This window comes from Rhopalosiphum maidis, chromosome 1 (genome assembly GCF_003676215.2).
Source record: "Rhopalosiphum maidis isolate BTI-1 chromosome 1, ASM367621v3, whole genome shotgun sequence".
In the NCBI taxonomy this organism is placed as follows: Eukaryota; Metazoa; Arthropoda; class Insecta; order Hemiptera; family Aphididae; genus Rhopalosiphum; species Rhopalosiphum maidis.
The window spans coordinates 50,563,879-50,583,344 of NC_040877.1; the positions used below are offsets into that span (position 1 = coordinate 50,563,879).

The window sequence follows — 19,466 nt, forward strand, 5'->3', positions numbered from 1 at the left end:
CATAATATTAAGGCACTACGCCCAAAATAATATATTGATAGATGTCTTTGACCAAATATCATATACATCGTAGTATGTTCGATTCACTTCTGCAACGTACAATAGTAAAACGTTTGTATAGCACAATTGAATAAAAAACCGTTAGAGTTCCCAAACTTTCTACGAAATGTTGAACATCATTCACGATAGAAAGTGAAGATAAATGCTGAATTTTCGATGACGTATTTTAGATTTTATACATACATATATATATAAACTAAATAAGCTATTGGTTTTTACAATGTGGTGTTTTTTCCTCTTTTTTGAAAATACTCTTGAATTCAATAAAAGTATTCTATAACTTTCGTATGTGGTACATAATTCGATCGAAAATGTTTCGTATATTGAACTTTACATTACAAAATTACAAAATTTCCAACTATTTTGAACAAAAAAAAAAAAATGATATCGAAAAAACTTCAACAGTAGTTTCATTTAGATTTGTTTTTATTATGTTTTTTTGTGCAATTAATAAATTTAAAAATAGCTTTTATAAATAAATGAAAAAAAAATATATTTTAATCATAGGAACATTTTTATACAAATATTACTCGAAAATTATAATTTATAATATGATATCAAAAAAATTAGGTACCATACAAATAATAAAACAACTATTTTATGAATTCCGAGAGGCAAGAATACATATAATGTGAACTTAAAATAAGTCATTAATAAGCAGAACGTTTAGAGCCCGATTTTAAAAATAAATCTAGTTTTTTTAACAAAAACTCAAAATATAAAGTATCGATTTCAAATTATATGTTCTTAATAAATGTTGCTTGATATTATGTTTGATTTATTAATATTGTCATAAATGTTTCAGTTATCAATTCTACCACTATATAGATTACAATTATAAATATTATAAATATTATTATTAGCTGTTTTAGTACTTATAATTGTTTAGTTATACTGATTATACTATAAAGTAAACATTTTTATATAATTTTTATTTTGTATAAATTAAGTACATTTTGTAAATAATACTCGTACATTATTATAATATTAGTTCATGTAACACTAATGTTCAAGTTTTCGATGCAGAATATAAAAAAAAAAAAATTAATAATAATATGCAAATATAATTTATTGCGGACGAGTATACTTATCTCAAGTATTGCAGGTATCATAATATAAAACGTTCTACATAAAAAAAACAAAATATATTCTTTTGAAGTATTTACTATTTACTCTTACACTTAAAAATATTTTTTTGCAGTGATCTTTGTATAAAATAATTTAGTTAATTTATTAGTATACTGCACATTTTACTGATATATATATATATATATATATACTTAATATGTACAATGTAAATAGTGTTAAAGATACTATTAGGTATAAAAAGAGAAAACACAAATTTCTTATCAAGTATTCAAGTGTATTATCCAGTATCCTTATTTATTTTACTAAGTATAACATAGTACGTGAGTACCTACATTATGTATATAATTGAACATAAAATAACAGCTGACCTTTGACTAGAATCAATATTTAATCATATTGAATAAACCCATACCAAATACGAAAATTTCAAATTACGTATTTATTTTAGTGCTTAGTTAACAAAAATGTGATGTTTTTAGCTCATTACTAACCTTAATAATATCTAATATAATCACAGAAACAAAAAAAATTCTTGATGAATTTAAAAGCGTATTCAAACACTAATAAAAAAATAAATTACGCTTAGAAAATGATTGATATTATTTTCTATAATTCTAAATATCATCTTATGAAATTATAGGTTGTCTGTAAAAGGTAATTTTTAAACATTTCGTAGAAGTTTTAATAAAAATGTGTTATCGACGCCCAAAAATAAAATATGAATTATTAATAAATGTATTATATAGATGCGTTAAAAAAAAGAACTGTAGAAGTAGCATACATCGGCTGAAATAGGATCAGTGTTTGAACTGATTAAGTCATAGGATAACTTTTCTGACTGTGAGATTCGTGTCACGTTTTATGATGTTAAACTGTAAGTGTTGCGCAAAATAAGTAATGCTTTTCAAAAGCATGGATAAAATACAAGTCACTAAAAAAAAGTATATTTTAAAAACTTAATCTAATAGTAAGCCTATCTACTTCCATAACCTCTAAAATTTTCTGAAAAAATATAACTTTGAAATCTCTCTCTGTAGAGACATTGTAAATATTTTTTTTTTTTGAAATGTATACAAAATATGTGGGCGTATAAACGAATCACATATACTCTAATACCACGACGTCAATATAAAAAACCTATACAATTATTTTCTATAATTACCTATTTTAGTTTTAAAGGCATATAAAAAGTTTATGTATTTCAGTTTATAGAGTTTTTAGATTTTAATGTATATTTGTCGTGATTGATAACATCAAGAAACATTTTTATTTATAACTGTAAAATCGTGACAAACGTACTTATTTTTACGTGTAAAATGGTATAATTGTCTGCTTTGTGTTCATTATTTATTATTTTTGCAATATATTATATTTGTAGCGTGATGAATGTAATAGGAAAGGCGGGATGGATAGTCTATAATTTATAGTCAAAAAATGCTTCGGTTATTAAACATAAATTTAAAAGAAAAATATGAAGACAAATTAAAGTTACTTCTTTCAGTCTCCTTCATTAATACCAAAACGTGTTAAAGCAAAAAAAGTATAATATTTTTAATAACTTTTACAAATTCTATAATTATTAATATTCATTTATTTATATTTAATGTGCGTGTGGTAAATAATCTAACAAAAAATATAGGTTAGATTTGAACGCGTATTTTGCCTAATATAAAGTACATTTGAATGTATAATATAAATAAATAATATACAAAATTATAACATCATAATTATTATCTATACAGTTTTTATTTAATTATATAGTATAATATAGTACACCACAATAATGAACTGTTTAAAAAAAAAAAAAAATTAGAACGGATTTCAATATTTATATTATATAAATATACTGATATGATTCAAAAAAATATTAAATAAAACCACAATCTTATTAATTATTATAACTATAATAAAATATTATTTGTGTACACAAATAAAATCATTATTATTATAGGTATAAAACAATATTGTTAATAATATGATATAATATAAAAATAATTGAATAATTATAATTATAAAATATTTAAGGTATGTCATTTACATTTTTGTTATTAATTAATAATAGAAAACCGTTTCAGTTTTCATACATGGACATAGAAAATGGTACATTTTACATTTTTTTTGGACGAGTTTTTTGGACAAAATTTCGGCGGATATAGCCCCACGTATAGGTCCCACGTTATAAGCCTATACAACTGTATTATAATATGTTTAATAGTATGTGTTAAATGCGTTTTAATATTATTATTTTCATTTATTTATTATTTTTAAATTAAATAGGAAAACTAAAAGTCATCCGTTCGTATTTAATCCTGTTGTCCTGTTAATTTAGTAAACAACAACTCAACGGTAAAATAAAACACAATGTTTAATATATCTGAGAAAACCACATCAAGTAAAGAACCTGCCGAGTTGAAAAATCTATTGAATTACGAAAAGCTGTTTATGGCAAAGAAATCATAAATAACAACCATTTGAACCGAATGCAATTCATCAAATACCAACGTTTTCTTTCAAAACTCACATATATAGTTTGCAAATTATAATCACCCAATGCTAAGTATTTGATAACCATTAAACCGCTTTAACATGTGGTGTAAACAATAAATTGTCAAGTGGACTAGAAACCTAAAAATATTTCACAGTTTGTCTCGACCATGAAGCGTTAATACAGACAAACATGTCAGCTACAGTTTCAGTTTTATTCAATTCTGTAAATATAGAATCATTATTTTGATGACAGATTACGCCTTGGAGGATTTAACATTACAATAATAATTAATCTGAAATTCGTATTATAATAATACGATATTTCTGAAGTGTTTTTGTTATACAAGCTTTAAAGTAATTTTTTCGGCTGAATAAATAGTAAGCTATAGAAATAATTTATGTAGGACAAGTTTTATTATTTTTAAATTATAATTGAAAAGACGTGTATGATTTATGGATAATTAATAAACGTATACCATCAATACAAATTAATGATGATCTAATTAGTGTATAATTTTAAGCTTTTTAAAAAATATATTTTTAAGTATATTTCAGAGCATATTATTATGACACTATCATACAATTAGCATGTTATTATTGAGCTATTAAAAATTCTATAAAAGCTATTATGATTCGCATCCTCTAAATATATAATCATTTAAATTAAAATAAATTGATATAGTAATTAATCAAAGTATGCTATGAGTAATAATATTCGACTTGTGTAAAATTATTTTGTGTAACAAATATTGCTATATAGATAGCCGTTAAAAGCAGTTACTTGCGTTATAATATACAAACTAGAGTACGTGTTTGATTTCTAACTTGTAATAATTACGACTATTTAAGCTAATGAAATTAACCATTAAACTTTTTATAACAAGATTTATAGTCAAGATATTTTTATACAAATTTATAAAAAAAAAAAACTGTCATAGTATTACATTTTATTTAAAATTATTGAAATTTTACACAACTTTAATATAGTTATTACATATTTAAAAGTTTCTTTTTATAATTTGGAGATAAAAACCATCATTGAAACTCGCGGTTTTTACCTAAATATGGGAGCTAAAATAATATTTTTTCTCAAAAATAATGACATAATGCTGATTTGAGAAATAACATTAACTATGTAATTTTTTAAATTTTATGATTGTTTTAATTGTAACAAAATATCCATCAGTTTTAGTATAACTAATAACTAGCTGTAATAACGTTGAAAAATCTTTTTGATATTATGCTAAAATTAATCAAGGAAGTACCAAAGAAATACTAATCATAATTTTTTTTTATTATTATTAGGAACTATAAATAAGAACATTAATAACATTATTATGAACATAAATTGTAATTAATTATCAATCATGATTAATAATGAATCTACATCTACATAAATATCTATTAAAAGTTTACTCAAATTCTTAATCTACTTTAATATAATAATTTATGTTTTTATTTCGTAAATGAGAAATTTTGAAAAAAAAATGTAGGTTAAAATAATCATGTTATGACTTATTTGGATTTAGTTATGATAATTTAGTTGTTAGGATATTCCTAATCATTAAGAGCAAATATTTGTAAATAATACTTAAGCATTACAACGATTAACAAAATATAACTAAAATATTTACATACGTTTGGACACATGATAAATCATAACTTAATTGAATAATTTAGTGATAAAATATTGTTAGATTTTTAATAACACAAAGAAAGTAGACTCACTATAATTATTTACACAATATTATAGTAACATATTTTTGCTGTCTGAGTATTACTAACCACTTCTTATATAATATAATTACAGTATTAGAGCATAATTTATAACAAGTTAAAAATAAAATTATAAATTTTGATTTATTTAACTATATTATATATAGTGATTGTAATACGAAAACGCAATATTTTTCATTCTGTACATTAGTAACTATTCTAATTTTTGTTATTCAATTTTATACTTACGATATTGATCATTCGTTTTAAACGCTTAATGCGTATTGACATATTAATATATTAAAAATTTTTAAAAATAATTAGTTTATTATAGAACTAGCTTATAATTATATATTTAAAAACTAATATACGTTTAACTATGATGGGCATTACTTCATAATTATTGTAATGTTTTTAACGGGTTGAAATGAAAAAGAAAAGGAAGTTATAAAATATTTTATGACACGCTTAATGGATGTTATTACATAACTACATTTATAGAATTGATAAATTCGTAACTATTTTACAAATTTAAATAAGAAATATAAATTTCGTACTCAATATGTCTTATTTGATCACGCAAATTAAATTGACTAAATTCATTTATCAATAAATTGTATTTATTGCAGTATCTTTAGGTAGGGGACGTGATAAACTAATTACATGTAAAGAATAAATATTTTTGGAAATTTAATAAGACTCAAGAAATATTTAATTTATTATAAGTAAAAAATATGAATATATTCTTTGAGATTAAAAACTATATACAGTAAAATCCCGTTACAACGAACTCCAGAAGGCCAAATTTTTTTTTGTTATAACGGAAATTTTGTTTTAACGAAAATTTTAATAAGCCCTGTTTTTTGGCAGGGGAATTCTATGAATTTCGTTATAACGAGATTTCTTGTTGTATTAGTATTCGTTGTAATGGAAATTTACTCTATTAGGAAAATAAACTGTATAAATGTGTATTTTATAAATTCATAATACCTATTAAAAAAAAATAATAATAATCTCAAATATTTGATTATTATTTACATTGCAACAGTTCAGCAATTGGTAATTTACTATGAAATATCTATAGAATACGAATTTGTGTGAAATATAAAATTACTTACTACTTAAAATTATATCAATACATAATTGTTGATAAACCTATAATATACTCAGTTAATTTAATCTATTCTGAATATACAGCAAACTGACAATGTCAGTTCTGTTTTTATAATTAAAAAAAAATGTATAATATAATTTATTAGCTTTGAAGATATTAGACTTTTGGTCATAATATTTTTTATAATGCTAAAAATAAGAAAAAATCTTTCGCCTTTTACTAAATATTTCCGTGGAGGGGTGCACTCAAAGAAGTGTGAATTTTTAATTTTTTTAATTGCCTTACTTAATATTAAATCTGTATTATATCCTACTACTTTTGGAAAACGTAGCCTAATTAATGTAGGTGTAAAACGTTACATCTATATCTTTTGAATTAAATATTCCAAATTGGTTATCTTTTATACAGTTCTAAGATCCAATACAATTTATATGTTGATTGAAATATTAATTGTAAAAAGCTAATTTATTTTTGTTTTAAATAATATTATAGAAAACCATTAAACTATAAAATAAAAATACTATTTTATATATTAATTAATGTCTTAATAATTTAATAAAATTATCATATTGTATTATAAGTTATAAAACGATTTCTTTTTTTTAACACAAATTATTCTTTTAAAAATAGAACTAAAACTTAATATTATTAAATTTATATTATTAGCTCTTTTTAATTGTTTTTTTTTTTTATTTTAGTAATAATTATATCTATAAAATGACAATTTTAAATTGATTAGGCTTAGTACAAATATAAATGTTAACTATGTTCTTTTCTATGGTCATGTATAAATAGTATAAATGGGTTGTGTTTAAAACATATTACAATATGAGAATAACTATACAAAAAATATACTTAGTATATTAACTTATGAAACAATAATATGTCTTATTTATCTACCTACTATTGAGACCATCGTCCAGGACATACTGCGTTAAAGTTTAGATAAGCAGAGTAGGTAGTAGAGTAACATTTTGTTCCCGTGTGTCACTACTCTTTTGATCAAAACTTTAAATACTTATAATATAGTAACTAGATAAAAATTTGAATTTTTAAAATTCTGATTAGAAACTTACTAAAAAATATAAATGTTGTCTTTCAAAAAAGCGAAAAACGTATAAAAAAAAATATGATAACAAAATAATAATTAAAATATTTTAGAAATATATATTTTTTTTAAATATTGTTTCATAATGACATTGAATAATAATAATAAAAACATATTTAAAATAAAACTAAATTTATTTGAAATAACGAGTGTAGACACTTAAAAGGATCACCTTGTATATTATAAGAATATATTGTAAATTTGTAAATATCTAGTTATGATATATGGACATGTACAATATTACATTGTTATTCGTTGTCTATCTGAAGTACAAAAAGTATTTTTCCTTCTGTTATTGTATTTTTTACAACGATTTCTCAAATATTTTTCTATTCGTTTTGTTCATTTCAATGCCCACTATATCAAATTATTTTTTTCGAAAGATATTTTTGAGATATTCTTATAATATAATATAATGGTATACAATTAAGTTATTACTATTATTATTATTATTTTTTTTCTTATCTTTCTTTGAGTAATTGATTTTTTTCTTATATGCTGTTTTCAATTACAAAAAAGTAAATTTTGAAAATATCAAAGTTGACATTATCATCATCTTTAAACAAATTTTAGTCTAGGAAATGTGTTTCACCTTTTTATAAAGATGTATGATTTTAAGTTTTTTTTAATAATTGTCAATAAGATAATGTTTCAATTTATCTAAAGTTCCTTTTAAGTTATTATTAATAAAATTAAAAATTATATTGACATTTGGAATTTAAATTTGAATAAAACTACATATTTATCGAATAATTTTAGCTATTTTTGTTAAATTCAAAAATATTTTTTCGTAGGGATTTGAAATTTTAACGTATATTATTATATTTTATATACACAATAACACTTTAAAAACATTTAGATTTATTTTATGTTATTGCTTATATATATATATATATATATATACTATGAACCTATTTACCGTTCTAGGGTAAGTTAATATTGACTCAAAAGTTAATAATATTGTTACAAACTGGGCACACTTTAATAACATAACCATCTCATGACCAAAAACAACTCACCTACATGTAAGTCATGTGGAGTAGATTATATTATAAACACATCCAAACTAAATACAGAAAAATGCAGACTTAAGAAATAAACATTACATATTTCAACAATAAGGGGAAGCACTATACAACCCGACCTCCAATCAAATATTAATATTATTAACTTTTTAAAGAAAACCGAACTAGTAAATTATTATATAATTCAATTTAAGTTAAATTTATATTGTAAACATTATCTAAATACAATTTAAACCAATAGCCTTAGATAGCGATATTATTATGATCAATTACGAAAATTATAATAATAATATAAACTATTTTAATAATTAAATATAAATAATATTTTATAATATAAAAAATGTAAAAAATAAATTCAATCCACCATATACCTCATAACAAAATAAATTGATATAATATAATTAGAAATATATTATAAAATATATTTAGTAATGTAGGTTACAGGCTGTAGAACTTACACACTGTCATCGTTCCGGTTTGTTTTTTGTACGTAATGAATATGAATTCATCTACGAGTATCAATGAAATTGTTCACACATTATAGCACATTCCAGTAACTTGTTCAATGACGAAGTACACTTGACACTTCCTGTTCAGTAGAACGGTTACCTACTTTTTCTCTTTTTGTCGATAAAGATGACGATGACAATATTATGGTATTTAGCGTGTGAGAAACATAGGTATGTAAACAGCTAATTAGGCATTATGATATAAAAGACCATATTTTATATAAATGCATTCATTTTTTAAGGGATGCGATTAGGATCATATTTTTTTGCATCATGTTCACATTTTAATAAAACATGTATGTGAACATGAGTAATAGTATATTAAATAATGTAAACGCTCTGAATACTGTGACTGTATAAGTATATAATATGAATACTTTAAAATAGTTTACAGAATCTGATGATATTATCAGGATAAAAAGAGAAATTGTTCAACTTGGTCACACTATATTATTTTGTCGAACGCCTACGTATGGCGGCGATAAGCTCGGGTAACCGACAAAATTAAAACGGTAATATCTGAGAAGTAAAGAGGATTTTCCGTTTGGATGTACAGCCTGGACCCTAATTAAATATTTAATCTCACCCTGTTCCGAGCACACGTCGTTCACCATTCTGCTCTTTTAACCTCGCTAATTCGAGATGATCTTTTATTTTATTTTACATACGTCGCAAAATGGTTACGCTTGAATAGCAGTATCTAGCCAGAAAGGCGTTATGAAAATACTCTGGAACATTCATGAGACATGTACGATGATTAAATTATGTGTGCCATGGTATATTTATAGTACTACAATCTTGAAAGATTATTAGATTTAATAATAATATTCGTCTCTTGTGCAGGTATTTATATATTATTATGATTCCAGTTCAATGGAATACGGTTTTTGATTTGGAATTATTAAAAAGTTTTTTTTTCTGTAAATATCTACAGTATTATATGCTTACACAACTCACTGTCTTACTACACACATAAACCTCCCAAAAATCGGCAAAAATTATTTTTTACAGGAATGCCAATATAACGTTACTATAGGTGTACCTCACTTTCTTAGAATCGAGTTATCTGCTCTAAAATGGTACTAATCATTTTGATATAGTTTGTTACTATAAAATTGTTTTGATTATTGTTGTACTAGGATTTTACATTCGTTAGTAAATGATTAGTATAAAAATTTTAAAAATAACATCACTGATTTAGGAATTATGAAATACATTTTTAAGAATAAATATTATCTATTCTATAGAGAAGTGAAGAGTATTTTGCAAAGTTATAAAAAATAATATAATATGTGATCAATGATAAACTGATAATAATCAATTTTGTTCAATAAATCAAGTTTGCCATTAAATATGTATAGTACCAATATTTTTATACCAATTTTAAGCCGCTAAAGAGGAATTGGGTAAGCCATGCAACATCCTTTATTTAAATAAATAAATAATACACAATTTAGATACCTCTGAGGACTTAATATCTATAATACCTATCTGGTATAGTTTTAATTTATAATAATATGACCTAAATAGACATTTTGGGAAATCTAAACTATTATTTATTTTATATATTATATTACTACTTATTATAAGCACTTTACCTTTTCGAATTAAATCATTTTATATTTAAGTATATTAATAATAATCGATACGTAGAAACAATTTTAAAATGCACAATATTGATATCAAACGTTAAAATACTTTAAACTGTTAAGACAATTACTGTTCTGTTCTAAATATATAATATATACTCGTACATACGTCATATAAATAATATTATAATAGGATTTATATTTCAAAAAAAAAAAAAATATCAAGTCAGAGTCAAACAGTGCCGTCGTATGTGGCCATTTGTACAATAATTCGAAAGACATAGTTTCCAATTATTAACATCTTAAAAAAATATGTAATTGGTGTAATATATATATATGTATATTATAATATGCTAAATGATAATATATGTAATATATAATGTCACGATAGTGATCAGTGAGTCTAAATCTATCTATTATCTATTCCCATATAGATACATTATTGCATCGTAATGATCATGTATATCCTTAGTGATGCTAAGAATCTACGACATTATACGTTTCAATTATTTGCATATACATACCTATATAGATATCATACGAGTCACGTTGTACATTACTATATGAATATATCATGGTATACTACACAAATTATTTAATTGATTAGAAATTTATTAAATTCGAATTAATAGAACCGGTGCGTGAAACTGATATTATTTATGTATTATTATTAATATCACGGACATACTATGTAGGTAAATTCAATTAAGTACAAAGATTTAGCATGACAGTTTCATATGAATACAAATTGCTTAAACCTAGAACTGCCATAACAATATATAATTATAAATAAACATAACACACGACATTAAAATATAATAGGTAACGAGTATATTTAAATTAGAATTTACTTCATACATAGACATTGATTAAATGGCCAATAAAATAAACGCGCTGAAAGAACACAATATAAATAACTTTTAGCGTGACTTAATATTATATTTCGTTATAATTATAAGTTATTACTTATCACTAATATTATAAATTATAGTGTTTTTATTAATAAAACTGTGTGATTTATTTAATATTTTTTGTTATTTTAAAAATAGAAAAAAAGTTACGTTGCATGATTATTATAATATGATAGTGGCATTTAATTGGCTAAAAGTATTTGGAAAAAATAAGATAATATAATGGTGTAATGGCTTTTCAACGTAGGTACCTACCTATTTACATTGGCTTTCTGTCTATGGCTAATTATAAACGACCCATCCACTTTATTATTTATACATGACATTTGTTCTCAGTCAACTCTTAATCAATTCGCATGTTTCTACGTGGATAGTATGGATAATGATATTAGTGTTATATTGTAAATCTATAATAGTACAGAACTTTTCAATCAATTAATTTTAGATTCTGAGTTGAGCGATGAATGTGTTAGTTTTACAATGGTGTAGCTTCCTGTGCATGTTTGCATCTGAATACACTGTACATATTTTTAATATTAAAGGTAGTTTCTGATAGAAAATCTAATTAGTACGTTGGGAGTCAAATGTAAATATTTGGCAGTGCTTTTCAAAAAAAAAGTAAAATAATAAACCACGAAAAAACGAGAATATTTTATTCAACGTAGTTTTTTGACAAAATAAATTTTATTTTATTTTAGTATTAGTTAAAAATTAAATAATACCGTATAAATTGATATTTTCATTATATATTTATTATTGAACGATACAATTGTTTTAAACATGCAATTATTTTAAAATATATTAACTATTTTTAAGCTAATAATAAACAACTTACCTAAATTTTTGATATTTTTGTGTATTTATTTTTATTTATGTGTGCCTATAACATTTTTTTATTGCAAATTAAAGAAAATGTATAACTTAACCTACAGCATCACTCGTGAGTTTTTTTTAATAGCAATTAAAAAATATCAAAAATTTATAGTATATAGGTATTAGTTGTACAAACATAATATATTTTCTAGACTTTTAAAGATCGCAGTTTTCCAAAATTAGATTCAAACATTTGCCCTTTAGTGGTTTTAGATATCTTGTTGTAAATTAAAAAATAATTATATGATACTATTTTTAGAAACACCTCCAACATGGGATAATTTTATCATTATCCATTTTATTATTTATTACTTATAATTCAATTTTAAAAATATTTATAAGTTTTTTATACTGTTCATTGTTATACTGTAATAGTGTAAATTAATAACATAATAGCAATGATAATATAATGGATTTTTGATAAAAATGAATTTAGTCTACCTAGTTCAAATTCGAACTCGTAGTTTTTGAATTATTTAATTTTTCTACTCAGTATAATTATTGGTCTATGATAATTGATTTGAAAGAATTGCGAATAATTAGATAATATAAATATTCTATCAATGTTTATTATTTAAACAACTGTTCCAAGTATAGTTTATATTAGTTCCAATAATAAATTAAATTATTATTTTTAAAACTATTTTGAAAGAATATTATCTTTAATATTAATATTTTAATAAAATATGAGAAGCTACTCATTTGAATTTAAAATTATGTTCATCAATACATTCAAAAATATTATCCACTAAATAATTTAAATACAATAAATACAGGGGATCTTTTTAAAAAATAAATGTTTACATCATTACATACTTTTTAAGTGTACAAAAAATTCTCAAGAATTCCAAAATATGATCCTTGAGTAAATTCAAAAAATTTCAAAAGTTTGAATTTGAATAAATACATTATTAAAGAGAAAAATAGGGATGAGCATGCTTGGTGAATCATTCTGTTTATTATTACTTACAATAAAATATGTATGTTAGTAAAAACAAATCAAAGTATAATTCTACTAAATCTACACAGAGATTGAAAAATTCACTTCAAAAGTAAATAACACACATACGTATCAGAAGTGAAGTGCCAATACATTTGTATTCTGGACCATTTATCCAGGAACTTTCCCGTTCATTTTAACTAAAGTAAATAAGGATATATTTTTTACATTTTTAGCACACAATATATATAAACATGTTTATATATTATTAATTATTATTGGCAAATGTTATAATAAATATAAAGTTCTTTTATTTTATAAATAATTCTAATAAATATAGAGAGATGAATTAGTATTCAACGGTTAGTTGGTTAAACTCACTATCATCATCATAAAAATAAATTAAAATAGGTACAATAATAATTTAAAAGAATCTTGTTAAAATGATTATAAATCTTAATAAAAATATTAATGTCATATAATATAATTATAAAAAAATTAACTTACTATATTAAAATTTTAAATATACTTTTGTGTATACAAAAAATAAAACTTATTTGATTATTTTGACTGATAGTCCAATGAGAAAGTCCATTTTAATTTAATTTACTGTATTAAGCTAACTCGCTGTAAAAGATTGAAATTAATGTCAACTTGTAGAATCAAGAAAATGAATCAAAATTTAATAACGTTTAATGTTATCTTAAAATAATTTAATAAAAAGAAGCTTACACTTTGTATGGTACCTTATTTATATAATGCATTTCTAATAAAACAGATTTACACTTAACTTAAAAACGTATTAAATGACGTATACTTTTGACAATTAAAATAAAATATAGGTACTGATATCGATTATAGTAAGTTAAAATATAATTAATAAATATCTACGTGTAATTTAATTTATTATTCAATTTGTATTGTTTCAAAGAAAACTTGAGATAAAATAAAATATTTATAAGCGGCTTCATGTATTTTAAGATAAATATTATGGAATGAATTACTGCGTATGTATACCAATGATCAATAATCATAATACAAAAATAATTAAGTAAGAAATATTTCTCTCCAGTATTTTTCTATAATTAAATTTAATAAGTATATTCTTTATAGATACTTAAAAACTTGTATCATCGGGCATTGGTCATTAATAAATTAAAAAAAATAAAAACCATTAATTATGAGTTGCATATACAATACACATATTATGTATAAATTATGAACAAGACGTAATGGGATACATTTTTGTCTTATGACCACTTGTTTTTAAATAATAATCTGATAAACCTAAAGTTTAATAAAATATTAATGCTCATAAAATTATTAAGCGTTTAAGATTATTGAAGATTATTAGTGTCTTGCAAATTTCCTTAGCTATTAGGTATATCATTAAACACAATATAAACTAAAATACAAAAATTCAATGTTAATCTGAGGAAAAAAATGACTTAAACAAAAAATACTTATTGTTTAATTAAATTTCAATAAAATCTGAAAAATATTTATGCGTAGCTACGATTTATAAAATAATAAAAAATTATGTCCTAAATAGCCGAAGTTGTGTACAATAGAACAAAAGGAAAACAACAATACAGTATTAATGATTTTATTTTATCTTTATCTTTATAATATATATCTACTGTTTTCTGTTTTTTAACCTTTTTTTTTTCATGCATATCAAGTTAAAAGTTTTTATATAATTATATTAAACACAGATAAAATATATTTAAAATTAGTCCAAATTGAATAAAAGAAAATATATTATTGGTCTGTTACAACTAGTATATAAATAATTATAAAACATAATATCATTAAAATTTTAATTTTTTATTTTATAGAAGTATTGAATGAATTATATTTATATTTCTTTAAATTATTTTACTTTTTATACGTTTTTTTTGGAAACTATTCATTTTTATAATTGCATAATTTTAACTTATTACTTAATAAGTAACTTAAGACAAGTTAATAGTAGCAATAATCTCAATGATATTTAGAATTTATCGACTATTTACATGATTTTTATGATAATAAATGGTTCTATAAACTATTAATGGTAATTTTAACTATTATTCAGCAATGATAATTATAATTGTATGAAATATATTTTAACATAAATATAGTTTAAAAAGCCAATCTTTTATCAAATATATTTTTCAATTACATAAACATTTTATTCTGTTGAGTGGAAATGGTTTTAATTAAATCTACGCCGTATTTTATTTCTGATAATTTATTACTCTTCAGCAAATAAATCAATTATTTTTTTTAGAATAAAAGGTACTGTTTTAATCCCATCAAGATGGTCTATTTGTAAAGATATTATACATACATATAATAATATGTAATTTAAATATTTATGACAAGGTATTATTATGTTAAATCTTGTGTTTATATAAATATCGGTATCTGAATAATTGAATTATTATAATGGAATGACAATACTAAATATTGTATTCACATTTATTCGAATGGTAATATTATTTTTTAACCCGAACAAATACTATAACAATAAACGTCTATAGACAACAGACGATTGTCAGTCATATATTATGTACTTATAGATCGTAATAGGTATATATAATATAATTTATTTATGTATAATATGTATAGTGATGTATGTGTTTAATATATTTAAATCGAAGGTTTATGTTGAAACTCATTGACTCAATATAATATTTTTATAGTGTAATTGTATGTTATTAATGTTTCACTGAATTTGTCATAATTTGATCCAATGGACCGTTGACTCCTTTTCATATCCATCTGCCATCACATGTCTAAACTACCACACTCAAATAGTAAAATTACTATTATTAAGTTTATTTACATAAATTAACTATAGATTGACTACATTTGAATAATTTAATTATCAAAAAAGGTAAATTCAACATTTTTATTTTTTTTTTCGTATTTCAAATTTGTATAGATAAATCTAAAAATCTAAAATTACTGTGAAATTTGATAACAGAAAATTACGAAAAGTGATAACTAACGCTGTGAATTTGTAGGAAACTGCATTGTTTTTGGTAGTTGTAAATCGTAGCTTTGTAAGTATATAATTTGAATTATGTAACAACAAATCCATTTTCAAAACTTTTATTTTAAATTTGTTGACATTTTTAATTTTTAGGTCATTTTTTGGTATTTTTAATTAATTCTATTAATTAACATCTTTGAGAACCTTTTAAAAAAATTTTAAAAAAATGTTTCAGGCAAATAGCATTATTAAAGAATTAATAATCTTGAAGATCAAAATAAAAATCAAAATCAAAATTCAAATTTAATCAACTTTTTATTAAATAAATACATTTTTAAATATAATATACTAATATCAATGTAAATATAAAAACTAAATTAAAAATCATTTAAAATTAAAATTAAGTGCATTTTTTAGTATAATTTTTGACATTTTAAACACATTTTTTTGCATTTTAAGTGCGTTTTATATTGCATTTTTTAACATTTTAAATTATTTTTTTAAGGTTTTTTAATGCATTAAATTCACAGCCCTAATTTTAACCACCCCAAAGTCATATTCTTAAATATTAAGTATCTAGGATGAAAAAAAGTTATAATTGTATATTAATTATTGACTACATAGTTACTACAATATTATATTGAAAATTATAATTTATAAGATTAAAGGTAAGTTAAGACTTACTATGTGGTCATAATAATACGACACATTTGCTTAATATCACCGTATTTTTTTTATTTTTTTTCGTCAAGCGTAATTCAATAAAATAGTAATTCTTCATAGTATTACAGTAAAATTACGCTAAAAGAAGCTCTGAAAAAACTGAAATCTGCATAAAACTAATTTTTTTGATCCTGTCAAAATTGCTTATATATAAGATTACATATTACATATTATATATATCTACGTCCTACATATTAAAAAAAAAGTCTATTAAACGGAATCTGCGTAGCGGAATTCGTTTTTAATTATACATAATATTATATTATATTTACTAAACAAAATTAAAATTCTCATTAAATCTTGTCAAATGACATTAGTTCTTTTATTAGTTCTAGTTGTTTTTTCACAATTAAATACATGGTTTCACTGAGAAAAACGCATGGGCTGGCTCTAAAATTAATTAGTAAGTCTGACAATTTTATAATTATATAGTTGTAACTTGTATTACCTGCCTGCCTATTATTATTAGTGTGTTTCGTGTGTTTTAAGTATCACAGGGTAACCATAAATTTAAAATACAGGACATTTTAGTTACCCGCCTAAATATCATATTATAAAAACGTTCAATCATGTATTAATACAGCTGATATTGCCAATAAATATTTTTTATTCACTTTGGTAGTATATTGTTTTATATCTGAACGTTCGCCATGTACTGTAGAAAATACCGATTTACATATCGTATAAATATATTTTTCCAACTCCATCGGCATTTTTTATAAAAGGAAATTCTGATTTTAAATTTGGAGTGAAAACGCACCGTCTTTTTGGCATTTCGAGAACAAATTATTATCGAATCGTAGTGAATCGTACAGTCAATTTTAAATTATACCACTACGCCACTACAACTACACTGAACGTCTGCCATGCACTCCACAGTCGTGTACAAATATTAATACCAAACAATATTTATAATTTTACATAGATACATAATTGTGGATATTATAAAATATAAATAGATATTATGGTCTGAAACATGCACACTTTTGACTATAAATTGGCTGTGACAAGTGAGATTGTACTTGTTTAGGCGATGACATCGCCACACGACGATATAATAATAATATTATTATGTACGTTTTACGTTGCCGACAACAATATGAAATTATTAGTTTTATATTTTATATTCACAGCATTTATAGTCAAAATAAAAATCCAATAACACCACTGAAAAGAATAGATTAAAATATTCTGTTGAATATTGTCAATCAAAAATATTGTAGAAAAACGGTTTTTTTAAAAAAAAAAATTAATTTCAAAAAGTTATTAAGTTACAGTAAGGGTAAAAACGGGATTAATACGTAATAGGTTTGAAAAACGAGACGAATTACGTCCAATATAACTTTTACTGGCAAAATGGGACTATCCCAACGTTGATTTTTTTTTAACATATGCTAAAAATAATGTGCTATAGGTATATCAGTTTAATCGCATAAAATAAAACATAGGTTCAAAGACTTGAACATTTTTCTTTCAAAATTAATAAAAATGATCTAGTGAGTATTATAATATTTATACTGAGTTATTATTACTCGAGTAAGGACTTATATTGATAATATAAATTATATATATTTACACACATAAAATCATTAAATCTTTAAATAAAATTACATACTTTCGTTCTATTTTGTTTATATATTTTTTACAAGGTCTTATAAATGTATTATTTTTTTTTTTTTATTGCTTATTTAGTTATCAATAATAATAAAATTATATCGCGTAACCATGTATATACATGGTAAATCGATATAAATCGATAAAAAAAAAAAAAAAAATGTCAGTATTTTATATATTGCAGTTGTAACTTAAAGTGTCATAATAGTAGATATAGTATTCGTAGTTGCGGTGGTAGTGGTAGTGGTGGTTATCTTGCCGTAATTTGTTCTTTCTTTTTTTTTTTTTGTCACGCTGTCGGATAACAAATGGACTTTGTTCTTTTTACCTTTTCCACGATAACTCTTTGCATTTTTTTTTTTATTTTATTTCTGTATAATCCAACGGTCAGATACAGCGGTGTCATTGTAAGTACTAAGCAGGCCAAATTGTATTTGGTGGTAGTAAAGTCGGTGGAAGGTTGAAAATAAGGAACGTTCTCGGTGTGTTTCCGGTGAGCTGTACGCTCGATGCGGCGCACCCCCAGCTCTCGGAAAAGCGTTTCCGGACCGTTCAGAGTCAATTTCCCAAGTCTCAATCCCGTCAGTCTCTTGGGGATGGTTAGCATTATAGTACTATTGTTTAGTTATCATAATATCATTATGTAGTATAATGACGAAGTGCCGTTGGTAGATGATCTCTTTACACAAGACTACATGTCTGTTAAATAAAACGGTGTAAAGAAATAT

General features: G+C 22.8%; 1 protein-coding gene and 1 pseudogene across 1 annotated transcript in view; both read left to right on the forward strand.

Moving 5' to 3' along the window:
• The window catches only part of LOC113560999 (dopamine D2-like receptor), a 249,554-nt gene that overhangs the window by 130,385 nt on the left and 99,703 nt on the right, over positions 1–19,466 (forward strand). The window lies entirely within an intron of this gene.
• On the forward strand, positions 6,642–6,755 carry LOC113550756 (annotated as a pseudogene).